At 30.2% G+C, this 14,108-nt stretch overlaps 1 pseudogene; it reads right to left on the reverse strand.

Moving 5' to 3' along the window:
* The window catches only part of LOC106459934, a 107,758-nt pseudogene that overhangs the window by 51,952 nt on the left and 41,698 nt on the right, over window positions 1–14,108 (reverse strand).

Consider the following 14,108-nt stretch of genomic DNA (forward strand, 5'->3'; position numbering starts at 1 on the left):
TGCAGTTTTACTATAGCTCAATGAAAGATCAAATAATAATCGAAATGGCTTATAGGGAAGGTTAGTTACTGGTCAAAGGTTCCAACCTAACGGCCAATGTTGCTGACAAGATTTTCATAATAACAAAGATTTGTGAGGCCTAGCCTAATAATGGACAGTATCCTTAGTAGTTATAAGTTGCAGAAAACTGCCAGTTATCAGCTACAAAATTTTCACCAGGGCTCTACCCAACAGACCATAGAATTGGTTTGCCAGCACCCAATACATTTTTATTTGCTCTTTCAAAAAGCAAGAGAATGCCATCTGCAGTCAAAAATTATGAAAGATATACAATTAAAACTCTAACTATATTTTACTATTATTGAGAAAAAAATCCATTATATGGACTATCACATACATATACTGACTCAATTAAGATATAATGAAAATGTTGAACCTGACTAAAATTTGAAAAATAATCCTAAACTGTATTTTTTGTTCCAATTTAACTACTGAAAAGTAAGTTTATTTTTCCCAAAACAAACCAATTTTTTATGTGCTTATTTGCCAATTCAACAATAACTATTTCCAAGTTTTTGCCACTTTTTGACATTTAAGGTCCTTTCCAGGACACAGAAGAGCAAAATTATATCCTCCCATACACTTTCCAGATTCATGGGAACCATGCATATAACAAAAAAGCATTAATGTATTTAAGCAAGTTCAAGTAATTTCACAATAATGATTCACAAATTACCTGTCCAGCAGGGCTAACAAGGTCAGTCTGTCAAATCTCACTCGCAAATACTTGCAGGGAACAAGCCAAAATTTGTAGAAGTGGCGGGGTTTCTGAGGGTGAGCAGAGGAGTCAGTGAACCTAATACGGCAGCTGGATGCCAGGTCTGTGTCAGTGCCCGCCTGAGAACTGGCAGTCTGTGAAACATTGGAAGCAGCAGCAGCAACACCTAGAGTTCCAGCTGTCATGCCTTGTGTGGCACGGCTAAGTAACGATTCAGCAAACATTTGAAGAGGTGTTCGAGAAATACTATGAGCATGGCCTTGAGATAAACTAGAGGAGTGAGCATCACCTCCCCCTACTTCCTGCTCAGCTCTTGGTACTGGCAAAAAGCTAGATGCAGATGATGTTGGAAGGTTAAGTCCAGACAACATTGGAGTAGGAAGTTTGGGAGCATGCAAAACAGCTGCTGGACTGTCTAAAATGACAGTTGAACCTGAACTTGATGATGTCTGAGATGTTCCTTCCCTGCAACAAAATTAAACTGCACTTTAGATATGACATACATATAATAGCATTAAATGGTCAATATACTTTGACTGTTAACACCAACACACACATTTTACATAATTTTATTTTCATATTAAGTAACTCTCACACACCAAAAAAGAGCATTTTAAATTGTAACACTTTACAGTGCAAGAATACCCTTCAAACTTTAATAAATAAAACCTTCCAAATCCTCTGGAATACTAAGACAAATTACATGTGTTATAGGCAGAGGACTGACTGATGTACTATCACATTTAGAAAAAAAAAGGTATTCTTTGGCCTCAAATCTCAAACTTTAAAGAATAACTTATTTCAACTCAAACTGATATCATCATTTTATTTCTAAAAACACAAATAAAGAAATTTACCATTTTTGTGTAAAAGTAATGATCTTCACTTAACTTCAGATATTTACTAAAAAACTGTATATTTAGTTTGTGTGAATTAATAACATGCACAATCAGAATATGTCAATCTTTTGTATATTAATAAAAACTGATTTTATGTAGTTATTTCATACATAATTTGCAATATTATAATCTGTACTTTCATAAAGATCATGTTATGATATAATACATGTATGTACACAATGCTACACACTGATTAGCCACTTCCTTCAAATCCACCTACTGTCAGGTTTATACCACATGGACATATAACCATAAGCTTACATGTGAAGACACAATGATTAATGTTGTTACAATGGTTCAAAAATGAGTATACATCTAAAAAAACAATGATTAATACTGTTATCAAGGTTCAACAATGGATCTTCATGTAAAGAAATAACAGTTAATACTGTTATCAAGATTCAACCCTAGGTCTTCATGTAATGACACAATGATTAATACTGTTATCAAGGTTCAACAATGGATCTTCATGTAAAGAAATAACAGTTAATACTGTTATCAAGATTCAAACCTAGGTCTTCATGTAATGACACAATGAATAATATTATCAAGATTAAACTATGGGCCAACACAAAACTTGCAAAGCACCTTCCAAATCCTAACTCTTTTCTTGTGTTTCTACAAAATTTAATCAGTAAGCATACCATTTGGAATCCATTGCAGATTCTAGAAGTTTGGGATCAAAAGTGCCTTCCAGGCCACGAGCAAGTCCACAACTGTGCTCATCAAAAGTGTAAGTGAACCAGTTCCCTGTAAACAAAAACTCTGAAGGCTTAATAAATTAAACTGAGCACTAACTTTTAACATTACAAAGAAAAAAAAATGGTTAAAAATAATTCAATTACAACTGATCTCCACTTAATATTCAAGTATTTATAATATATATTTGTGTATTAGAAACAGAAGAGTTACTTTCATATACAAAAACTTACCATCAACATTAGAATTATTTTATCAGAACTATCTGAAAACTAAACTTGCATGAAACATACTTTAATATGATTAGTTTGAATGTCATAAAGACACCATCAAAAGTAAAAAACACATAAATTATAAAAAGCACCTTGGTTAACAAATAATTTGCATCAACTAACAAAAATCATACAAGTTATACTGCACAAAACATGATGAAAGTTATATGCAAATGAAGATTTATACATAAATCAAAGCTTTACTAATATTTTCTACCAACAAATAGAATACAAAATGAGACTGTAAAAACATGTCTTGAACACAATGACTTTCTGTTTAAACATGATGAGTTTGGGGGGTGCTTTCTCTCTCTCTCTCTCACTATATATAACAAAAAAATTGTTGATGTAATTAAACACAGTACAGTGAAAAAAAATAGCAATACCATAAAGTCATAACTTTATATGAGTTATTTAACCAAATAACCTAAAAATACTCCAGCATTACTGATATGAATTTCATGTGCAGACAACATACTAAGTTTGCATGAAAATTAAAATATGAAATTTTTAAGACATCCTTTGATTCACCAGATGATAGTAATTAAGCAAAATAAACAAGAATAAACAGAAAATATGATTCAATAATAACGGGGTAGAAATAAAAAGATATAAGTGACTGTATCTTTATTTAAAGTAAAACAATTCAGTTTGGTGAATTATTCTGCATTATTTAAGAACTAAACTTCAGTAAAGGATCTTGAGAGTATAATTTGATTCTTTATTGATATGTTCTTTGAGGTTAGTTTAGCTTAGCTTATGTTATTACATTTGTGTTACTTTGGGCTAAAAATATGTTAAACTGATTGAATGATAAATTCTTCTATCCTATTTTAATGACAAATTCTGTGATATTGTACAACGTATGGCCACTGAAGTATCTGCAGATGAACATAATGGGAACCAGAATTGGTAAACATTAATGTTTCCTTTATTAGATTATAAATCTTGATTAAATGCATGATGCATATTACTCAAGTGAACGTACAGCTTATGTTTGTGAAAGTTATTTTTTTGTCAATTTTACTGTATTTATGTAACATTAGATTAATCACATTCTTTATTGCAAATAGGCTAATGTACTGTATTTTAACTTTCACCAAAATTCCGAGATGGAAAAACATAGGTTTTTGGAAAATACTGAAGAAATACTAGATTCGAACTGTTTTAATATTCTTCCAATCTTTACTAACCCATTCTTCAAATTTATTAGCAAGGAGAAATTTACACATTTTGATATCTGTAGTTTTTAAAATATTTGATATTATATTCTACTGTAATTTTACCATTAAATGAATACTCAGTATATATTATTTTAAATGAAAGAATATCTGCTATAAATAGTTAGATTGTAGAAGTAAATTAAACACTATTTTGTCATTGTTACCCTTTGTTTTATTTGCTAAAATGTTTTCTGTGATTATACACATGTAGTTTTAAAAGAAAAACTAGCAGAACTTAAAGGTGGGAGTCCTTACACTAATTAGATACACCCTTCCATGACTAATATCCATTTAGATTTTGTTTTTTGCATAATAAACAGCTGTGTCAGGTTTTCTTTTATGCAACAGAATAACGTATTTTTTGTAGTAAGAGCATGCTCGAGATATTCAGGCAAAATATAGTTTTCCCACGAGAGTTTTATGATATTAAAACTACAAATACAATATTGAATAATAGACTACTCTTTTTTTTTCTACCTAATGATCCACTGAAGGCAGAAAATACTGTAAACCAAATGCAGTTTCTAACTTAAGTGAAACAATAGTACAATCCATAATACATTATTAGAGATAATTAATCATGATTAACTTTATATTAGATACATAGTAGCACTTTTAATTATATCTAAACGAAAGAAATTTTAAAATTTTCATTCAAAAATGATGTATGAAATACTCCTGATAAGTGTATCCTTTGTGCAAAAAATTATTTATTTTCTAAGGAGATTCTGAGGTGACTGTTCACTTAAGAATGAACTTTACTCATTATAATAGATAGCATTGCCAGTGAAACTTTGCTAGTCATAGGGCCAAATATAAAAATTAAAAGATTGCAATTATGTGTCTATTATAGAAAAAAATATGAGAATACACCACACATAACTATTTATTACAAAAAAAAACATAGTGGCATATTCTCTGCAAACTTTTACTCCAAAATTCATACTCATGTTGTGAATTTAAAATAGTAATCAAGTATTTGTCCATGCTGAAAACAGAGATTGCAACATATTTGCAAACAAACAGATCATGTGTACTATAGACTAGAATGATATTATAAAACAAAGCTGTACTGTGAAGGTTCACCTTACAACAGAACATTAGTTTTAAAAATGTTCTTCATTGTGACCCTTTTTTAAATATCTAATTTACATAAATGATTTACTGTGTAAAACATCTTCCAGGCATTTACAGCTCCTACACTATCACAAATGACAATGTTTGTGTCATTAATGCATTCACACTAATTATCTAAACTCCAATAATCAATTAATATGTTTTTGTACTCAAAATTTCACCCACAATGTAATCAAAAATGATATAGCAAAAGAATAAAAACCTACAAATTAGAAGAAAAAGAGAAAAGTGTTTGGTAGTTCGAAGTATATCTATGTTTAGCACTTTTATTAAGGGTTACAAGAAAACGTGATATTCTCTGATACAAATACATCACACTTAAATGATGCTTCAACTTAAAAATATTAATGAAATGTCACATAACCATATTGATTTTTCACATGACCTAGCATTTGCAGTCTCATTTTATTTCTAGAATTAAAATATTAATGTTATAGATATCAGTGCTAGCCATCCCTTATTTTGAAGTGATATACTATAGGCAAGGCAGCTATTCGACACTACTCACTTCCAACTCATGTCAGACCATGGAGTAAAATTTGATAATCAACTTATAATGCACCCATGGACCTAAATTCCAGAGCTTGATTTATGTTTTTTGTGGTAACAGGACATTAACCATCAAACCTAAGCTCCAAAGTCTGGCATGCTAACCATTGGACCTCAATTGGCCCAATATAGATACAGTAATAACAAAAGTTCAATTTTTAAGTTAATGAATGTAAAGTGCCCAAAAGCCAGTATGGTTGTTTAGATAAAAATTAAACGTGTTTACGATGCTTAGTAAAAACATGAAAATCAAACTAAAACATAACATGTCCAATCACACAAGCTGCTGAAAACAACAACATATAAAGACAATATTAAAAGTCAAATTATAATCATCACCAAAATTTCTGCATTTTAAGGTTTATATTACAACATTATCTGTCCACTAGTTTTTATTACTGTAATAATCTAAAATTAAGTTACCTGTTCATTCCTTGCTGTGAATACTACACTGTTTTTTTTTTTATTTCATATAGTAACATCAATAAACCTTACCATATTCATCCTGAAAGCAGTGAACAGCTCCTGGGGAAGTGTCGTCATGAGAACTGGCTAAGTGGGTTCCTGGTCTGGACAAAATACCAGCAAGAAAGTATGCAGGTGGGCCAAGATCACTATCTTTTTTGGATGAATGAGGACTGGCTCTGTCACTGTTTTCACTTTTTGGAAAAGTTGGTATTTTTAATCAACAAAGACCTTTATATATAATGCTCAAAGACCTTCCCTAAAATGTGAAAATACTTTGATGCACAGATTAAGGTTATCAATAAAATAAAACCCACAATTATCAATAAAAAGTGAGTAAAAGTAAGGAAGAGTGTATAATAATATATTAAGCATAACATTATAAAAAGTTATCACATATGTTTCAAGCAACTTGAACAAGTTTAAAAATTTTTAAATTATTAAAGATATAGGGATACTGTTAGATTATATCATTTTTTTAATGTTAAAGTTCATGGAATTGTTTTTCTTTTCCTCTTTCTGCACTGTGTGATGTGCCTGTGATCATAAACATATTTCTGTAAAGTTTACTTTAAATAACACATTCTTAATAACTATCATCAGCTGTTATTCTGCTTTCTACACCAAAAACTTTCAAATAATTGCATAATAGTGACTGATACATGCTAAAGCATGATGAACTTCTAACATGAACTGAGTACCATTGAATGTAAGTGCTGTTTTTAAGGTTAAGTTGTGACATAAAGGGTTTAGTTTGAAGTTAGGAAGTTTAGAATAAAAATATAAATGTAAAGTTCATCTTTATCACATTTTGAGAAAACTGTATGTAGACTTAAATGACAATTTTAATAGTTTACAATTTATATAAATTTGTGACTTTTTGTTTACTTACACAATCTTTACCTAAACACATATCCCCTCCCTATTTGATAATAGAAGTTAATAACTGAAAAAATTGAAATAGTATTTATTCATATAATGCAAAGAAGATTTCTGTGCAGAGCTGAAAACAGGTGAGCATAAAAATGTAAACTAGTTAAACAATGCTGTAAACACAACAAACTCAAAGGTGTTTATAAAGACTGTAAAGGCATGAGGAAGAATCTGTAGAATAAATATGCATAAGTAAGAGGGAGTGCAGCAGTCCACTGGCTTCTGTAAATGGTACTAGAGCAAACCAAACATAATTTCATGCAAATAAGATTGGTATACAAGCAGATGATGAAATGCACAACTGATATTCACAAGCAATGAAAGGCACAACAATTGATTGCAATACTAAGGAAGCACTCTGGTCATACTAATACAGAATCAAAACTAGATATGAACCATGCAGAGCTAGCTATTGCTGTCAGAAGAGTGATTAGAGCATTCCACGAAACAGCAAATGTAACTGATCATCCAGTGTCAGGGCATCTACAAACATGAGTGGACACTGTTGAAGAGGTGTTGCAGTGTTGAAACCCTTGGTGAAGGATCCATCAATGATGTAAGAAATGCCAGAGATAAAGCATATCATATTGCTTTACCATAATTTAATATAACAAATGCTTTACACACTACTCTCATTATGTTTTCCAACATCATCCAGTATATTCACATGTTAAAATATGAGAATACAAATCCCAAAAATCTGTACATTGGAGTAACGACATGTGATAAAAACTAGTCACAATACATCCCATGGACAGGTGAGGCCTATATTACTCTTCATGGTAATGTACAAACCCCTGATTATGTTACCTGAGCTGATGAGAATACAAAGGCCACATGAGAACAACCATTTCATTTCCCAGTGATAGCATTGTGCTGTGGTTTCACCACTGGTTCTTATTTGTTGAATAAAGCCCCAGGGCTATTTGCTGAATAAATCCCCAGGGCTATTTGTTGAATAAAGTCCCAGGGCTATTTACTGAATAAATCCCCATGGCTATTTGTTGAATGACCAGGGCTTGGTGATGTACATAAATTTATAATAAAGAACACTGAAAATTAACAAATCAAAAGTGTTTATTGGAAAGGCAGTTTAGACTATGTATAACATCTTTAAGCTTACCCTTCTTCACTGGTGGACCGCCCTGGTAGCAGAGAACACATCTCAGGAGGTCCTTCAGTTGTGTGTCTTCTTCTTGCTAGAAGTTTAGGTCTTTTAGATACAGGAATTTCTGTGGAGAAAAAAAAACATAATATTTACAATATATATTAAAACTTACCATCAAAATCAAGATACTTCTGCAAGAATATGATGTGAAATGTTATGCTGCATTGTTATATTCTTGCTATTCAGTTTAAAACTGACTACCTTAGCTCATAAATACAAATCTCTCACCTTTTGAAGGACTATTTTCAGCTGACTCCTCAGTCACCTGACTAGATGTTGACTCAATAGGGATCTTTCCTAAAGCGATGCATACAAATACTTAAAAAAAGTTTTTATGATTAAAAATTAATAATGATAATTACTTCATATGGTGAGGACTTTAGAAAAATTAGTAATAATGCACAGAAAATAATTTCAGTTTTAAACGCTACAAACGTAAAATTATTTCAATGTGAATATTTTTTTTGTTGATATTAACATTGTAAATCTATCTAACCGACACATAAAAACTACCATGCCATAATTAAAAATCAATCATCTTAAATCTAACAAACTAGGTCACAATCTAGATGTTCACAGAAACCTGGGGAAAGTAAAGAGATAAAAAAATTCTGATGTTCAATATAATGGTTACTAACAAGCTCTTCATGAATGACTAGAAGATACCAGTGAAACACAAAAACCACATCTTGAAAACAGGATAGAAATTAAACTGAAAACAACAACTGATTAAAATCTAATGGATACAGACAGTAAAAAAATAAGAAACTATACAAAACGAAAGACACAAAACACAACATAAAATTAAAACAAGCTTCACCAAACATCTTAATGGAAAGATCAGAAAACAAAAGATTTTTTTGTAAGATGCTTAAAAATGAATTTGTATTATTAATGGACCCAGAATGTATATCAAATATATTTTTGACCACCCCCAAGTAAGCTTTTAATTAAGAATAATGGGAACTTTTGTAATTTCTTCCTTTTTACTACTATGAAATTACTGGTTTACCACCATGGTGATTTTTCAAATAGTGTTTTTGTTGTTGTATTTTATAATTACTAAACAATACTAACCCAGTCCTTTACATACTGTTTATAGACAGTTACTGACCAACATGAGCATTTGGATTTTATTATATTGTTCTACTCACTTTTCATGTCCAATTCTCGTTTCAACTTCTGAAGTTCCTGTTCACATTCTTGGGGATCATTTTTACTGAGAATTTCTAAAAGAACATGTCCCAGATGTCGCTTTTCCTGACTAGGTCCACCCATTAACTGGCTAGGTCTGGACACTAAAAGGTGTAAATATCACAATGTTTGGTAAAATAATTATCACAGACACTTAAATATGTGGGGAAATGTAGTATTTCCTTGAAGTGTCTCTCATTAAAGTAAAACTTCTTCAATACCATAAGCTCACATTGGTTTAACAAAGCCAAAACTGTTAAATTTATAAACATTTCCTTACAACACATGTCAAATGAAACATGATTTGTTTTTTTATTTTTGAAAGTTGTAAATCCATACAAGTAACACCCATTAATATATCTTATTTTTACAGAAACTGCATAATCTGCGGAAAGTTATTCTTAATTTTCAAACAATTTCATCCAATAGTTTGTAAAACTAAAGCACCTTAATCTCTATTTAATTAATCATCTTCAAAACAAAGTTTATAATGTTAGAAATGATTTGTATAATTCACTATTTTGGGCTGAACAGGATTCTAAAAACAATATATATAAATAAATGACACATTATTCTAAGACTTTGTCATTCTAATACAAACAGCATAAGACAAGACAAAGGATGTCCTTGATGTATGTAACAAATTCTAAGTAATGATATTAAAGAACAAAAGAGCAAGTATAAAAAATTCATAGTCTATTTTTGTGCAAATTATGGTTTATTATACTTTCAAAAAGTGCAGTTCAACAAAAGTCATTTTCAAGTAGAAACTTTAGAAGTTTCTAAGAAAAATTTTAGCTATAGTTATTTAAAAAAAAAGACTGAAATCTATCAGCTCTACAATGTACAGCTACAAATCAAATATCAACAAAATGATAAATTCTGAGATCAGTTGAAGATTGTTTTCTATTTACAACTTTACTGTCATGATGAACACTTCTTTAAACTGTAAAATATGAGAGCATAACTTTTCTACTGTGCCATGTTCCTCTGATTTTACAACAATAACCATAGAGATAAAAAGAGCAAAAAATTCAAGATGTTTGAAACTACCATATACATAATGGTTTAGGCAGCTCTGGTAATTTTATTATTTGTTTGTTTGCAGTTAAGCACAAAGTTACACAATGGACTATCTGTGCTGTGCCCACCACAGCATCAAAACCCCGTTTTTAGCATTATAAGCCTTCGGATTATTTCTGTACCACTGGACGGCAGTAATTTTATGAAGTAAAGATTTTCTACAGACTCAACTGCAATAAATAGCTAATAAAAGTTAGAAAATGGTTACTAATTACAACTTATTATTTTATATCAATTCTTTAAACCATAAAAACACAGTTCTTTTCTTTAAATCCTCAAAATATTGGTTCTTTAATAAAATAGTGTACCAGTAGTTTATTTTTTGAATGGTTCATATAAACCATAAAAGTAGAACATTACTTTAGTTTCAGTCTTTTCAAGAGTATAGTCTTTTTCTCTTTTTATAAACTGATAAATTCTTATTTCTTCCTAGATCAACTTTTGTGCTAGAATTTTGGTTTATTATGGCAATATCTATTCCCTCCCTTCATTCTTTGATCATTTTCATGACAGGTTTTTCATCTCTTAACTTTCTGTAAATGCTCTATAACACTGACTTTCATATCTAAACACTACTTAACAATGTTTTTGAAATGGATACACTGCAAAAATGTTATTTTATTTGCATCTTTGGCTAATTGAAGGAACCTTCATAATCGCATTACTTAAGAAGTCCTCTCTCTTCTGTTAGCATGGCATTACTGGTTGAAAAACCAAACTTATGATCAGCATTTCCATGTGAAAGAAGCAAGAAATGTTTAAAAAAATTTTATACTTGCATTCTTTTTATCCTCATCAACTAAATGTGTTACTTTGTGCCAAAAATATTCAACATGTCTCTATTTTATTTCTCCTCCATCATCATATGACACTTAACCCATAGCAGTAAAGTATTCTAGAATTTCTTCCATCTGACAGTTTCCATTCACCTCTTACAAAATATGTCACAATGAGAGAAATTAAGCAACCACCCAAGTCAAGTAAATGACAAGCAACCCTCAGCTGTCATCTACAGGAGCAAATAACTGAGGCTTAAGCATTTCAAAATCTTTCAATACTTGGTTACTGAAGGGTATATCTGATTTGAGGTGTAATACAATATTGATTAACCGTGTAACATTAGGTAAGGTCAAAGTGCAAATCATGACATTTTACAGAGTTACCTCATTCAAAATTTAACAAAAAAACTTTATTATCAATGTATGTTAAAAAACATGGCATCAAAACAGTTTATAATTCAACTTTTAATATATGTTTTAATTTCTTCATTTCAAAAAGAAATATTTAAATAAATTCTTAATCTTTACTTCTCTGATTAATGTGACACTTCTTAACTCTAAATTGCCAATTTTAGATTTTCTTTCTGCCCTCAGTGATCTTCTGACAGGCACAAATTACACAGTTGGAGTATGGCTATTTCCAAGCCATAATGTTAAGTTATAACTTCCAATTTTCTTGATTTGCTGAGATACAAAAAATAAAGTCAAACCCACATATCATGTCCCCATCACATCCTCTTTCAAAAAATGTCAATAATTGTCTTTAACATTTACTATTGGAATATTTATAACCAATAGGAAGAGAAGATTTGATTTACAGAATTCTGTACAAGGTTAACTTGTTCCAATGACAATTTTTAAATTATTCAACCTACAGTTTCATTGTTGCTCAATCAGCTAATGGGATCATTTTAACCCACATAAGGCATAGTTAGAAAACCAGTTAAATTAGAGTGGTTTTAGGATATTATATTTTCTAAACATGTTGATACTTTGTGTTCTTTATTGTAAATTTGAAATAAATAACAATTATTTCATGTATATTACTATCATTGTCACAAATAAGTAGGGTTAAGTTTAGAAGAATGTCCAAGAGCAAAAAAAAAAACAAGAACTCAAGGGTAAATACCAAATTTCTTGTTTTTTTAGTGTATATTTTTTTACTTATTATTATAAAAGTTACTAAAATGTAATAATTAGAAACTTATTAGCTTACATAAAAAAACTTAAATAAAATAAAAATTAAATAAACAAAATAATCATGATTTCTTGCACACAATATTGGCATCATTGTGTAATTCAACAAACAAGCTGGTAACTTGATTGTATATTTACACAAAGCTGTTCAGCTGTGATAATAGCTTTTGCCATGTTCTGAGAGGGTCTAAAGAACAGTTGTAAGACAATAAAATGAGTTAGTGGCAATTTTGAAAAGTATTAGCTTTGGCTGTGAGAGTAAATAGCCTATTACAATGTGCAGTCATTCCAGATAATAAATAAAAAAGGTAATTTAGATTTATTTCATACTTTTCAAATAACAGATAAAATATAATGTTTTACTAAAAAACAACTTCTGATATTAATTAAGGGAGTTCTAGAAGTTAGGAAAAACAGAAATTAATTTTGAAGATGTAAGACAAAAAATGTATTTTTATTCTTAACATGAAAATCACCTGGCACTTGGACTGACTCAGTAAAGTCTTTATAAGTTTACAGACAAACCCTATAATAAAAGTGCTTAATTTAAAAATCTTATTTTTTGTGTATAAAAGGCTTGTAATATTTACTAAAAGCTTGCCAAATTATGTGAAGATATACTTAATACATTAGAAGTTATAGTACGTATAATTTGATGGTTACATGGTGGTTACAAAGTTGGTCAAAATGATCAAACCCATATACAAAGAACTAAAGAGCTCCCCACATTTACAAAGAAAAGCTTTTCTCAACCTTCTGTCAAGCATCTGACAGTAATTTCAACTTCTATCTGTTTCAGTGGCTTCAGATTTTCATTATTCTGCAAACTCACAACTTTTCTTATGACATATTACAGCATCTTTTATAAACTTTCCAATAAAATGACATTTGGCTTTAATATAAAACATGTACAACTGGTGCTTCTTTTGGAGAAGTGTTAAAAATTTGACACAAACTCAATGAAAGCCAGCTAGCAAGACCATAGTTTACTCTAAAGTACTGATCTCATCCTAACTACTGATAAATTTTCAGCATCATATCCAACAGGGATCCAATGATTACTAAAATGAAGAAGCATGAACTGAACTATTTCATCTCTACTTTTGCTCACAGTTTGAACATCTTGCCATTCAGCATAGTTTCATAAAACTATAAATATCAGTTGCAAATTCAACAATAGCAAAACTTAATGGCTTCAAAATTTTACGTTAGGAGTATTAATAGTGGGTATTAGTAAGTTCTTAGTACAATGCAGGAAACAACAGTGTGAGTTAGTAAGTTCTTGGTACAATGCATGAAACAATAGCATGTATTAGTAAGTTCTTGGTACAATGCATGAAACAATAGCATGTATAGTAAGTTCTTGGTACAATGCATGAAACAATAGTATGAGTTAGTAAGTTTTTCATACAATGCATGAAACAATAGTATGAGTTAGTAAGTTATTGGTACAATGTAGGAAACAGTAATGTGTTAGTAAGTTCTTGGGACTAACTCATTGTTTTCTACACTGTAAGTTCTTGTGAGTTCTACATACAATGAACAACCAAGATTTGTCCAAGAATATATTGAGTATTTGTTTTGAATAGTCCGTGTGCAAAGTAATTTTCATGTTAAAATTAAAAATACTTTTCCTCATTTCAAAGACCTCAAATTACCTTTGTGTAATCCATAAAACCTCCTAAATGCATTTTAAACGTTTTTTCAGTAAAACTTTATAGTTTATCTGTTA

The sequence above is a fragment of the Limulus polyphemus genome, unplaced genomic scaffold (assembly GCF_000517525.1).
Source record: "Limulus polyphemus unplaced genomic scaffold, Limulus_polyphemus-2.1.2 Scaffold684, whole genome shotgun sequence".
NCBI lineage: Eukaryota > Metazoa > Arthropoda > Merostomata > Xiphosura > Limulidae > Limulus > Limulus polyphemus.